The following is a 1,612-nucleotide window of genomic DNA, read 5'->3' on the forward strand; positions in this document are numbered from 1 at the left end:
ATATTGATTCTTCCAATCCATGAACATGGTATATTTCTCCATCTATTAGTGTCCTCTGTGATTTCTTTCACAGTGTTTTATAGTTTTCTATATATAGGTCTTTAGTTTCTTTAGGTAGATATATTCTTAAGTATTTTATTCTTTTCGTTGCAATAGTGAATGGAATTGTTTCTTTAATTTCTCTTTCTATTTTCTCATTATTAGTGTATAGGAATGCAAGGGACTCCTGTGTGTTGATTTTATATCCTGCAACTTTACTATATTCATTGATTAGCCCTAGTAATTTTCTGGTGGAGTCTTTAGGGTTTTCTATATAGGATATCATGTCATCTACAAACAGTGAGAGTTTTACTTCTTCTTTTCCAATTTGGATTCCTTTTATTTCTTTTTCTGCTCTGATTGCTGTGGCCAAAACTCCCAAAACTATGTTGAATACTAGTGGTGAGAGTGGGCACCCTTGTTTTGTTCCTGACTTTAGGGGAAATGCTTTCAGTTTTTCACCATTGAGGATAATGTTTGCTGTGGGTTTGTCATATATAGCTTTTATTATGTTGAGGTATGTTCCTTCTATTCCTGCTTTCTGGAGAGTTTTTATGATAAACGGATGTTGAATTTTGTCAAAGGCTTTCTCTGCATCTATTGAGATAATCATATGGATTTTATTTTTCAATTTGTTAATGTGGTGTATTACATTGATTGATTTGCAGATATTGAAGAATCCTTAGCATCCCTGGGATAAAGCCCACTTGGTCATGGTGTATGATCTTTTTAATGTGTTCTTGGATTCTGATTGCTAGAATTTTGTTAAGGGTTTTTGCATCTGTGTTCATCAGTGATATTGGCCTGTAGTTTTCCTTTTTTTGTGTGTGTGTGTGGCATCTTTGTCAGGTTTTGGTATTAGGGTGATGGTGGCCTTATAGAATGAGTTTGGAAGTTTACCTACCTCTGCATTTTTCTGGAAGCTTTTGAGTAGGATATGTGTTAGCGCTTCTCTAAAATTTTGGTAGAATTCACCTGTGAAGCCGTCTGGACCTGGGCTTTTGTTTGCTGGAATATTTCTGATTACAGTTTCAATTCCTGTGCTTGTGATGTGTCTGTTAAGATTTGCTATTTCTTTGTGGTTCAGTTTTGGAAAGTTGTACTTTTCTAAGAATTTGTGCATTTATTCCACGTTGTCCATTTTATTGGCATATAATTGCTGATAGTAGTCTCTTATGATCCTTTGTATTTCTGTGTTGTCTGTTGTGATGTCTCCATTTTCATTTCTAATTTTATTGATTTGATTTTTCTCCCTTGGTTTATTGATGAGTCTAGCTAATGGTTTGTCAATGTTATTTATCCTTTCAAAGAACCAGCTTTTGGCTTTGTTGATTTTTACTATGGTCTCTTTTGCATTTATTTCTGCCCTAATTTTTAAGATTTTTTTCCTTCTACTAACCCTGGGGTTCTTCATTTCTTCCTTTTCTAGTTGCTTTAGGTGTAGAGTTAGGTTACTTATTTGACTTTTTTCTTGTTTCTTGAGGTGTGCCTGTATTGCTATGAACTTTCCCCTTAGCACTGCTTTTACAGTGTCCCACAGGTTTTGGGTTGTTTTGTTTTCATTTTCTTTCGT

General features: G+C 34.4%; 1 pseudogene; it reads right to left on the minus strand.

The window, feature by feature from the left end:
- Window positions 1–1,612, minus strand: part of LOC105002291 — a 19,338-nt pseudogene that overhangs the window by 12,101 nt on the left and 5,625 nt on the right.

Source organism: Bison bison, unplaced genomic scaffold, assembly GCF_000754665.1.
Source record: "Bison bison bison isolate TAMUID 2011002044 unplaced genomic scaffold, Bison_UMD1.0 scf7180017864450, whole genome shotgun sequence".
NCBI lineage: Eukaryota > Metazoa > Chordata > Mammalia > Artiodactyla > Bovidae > Bison > Bison bison.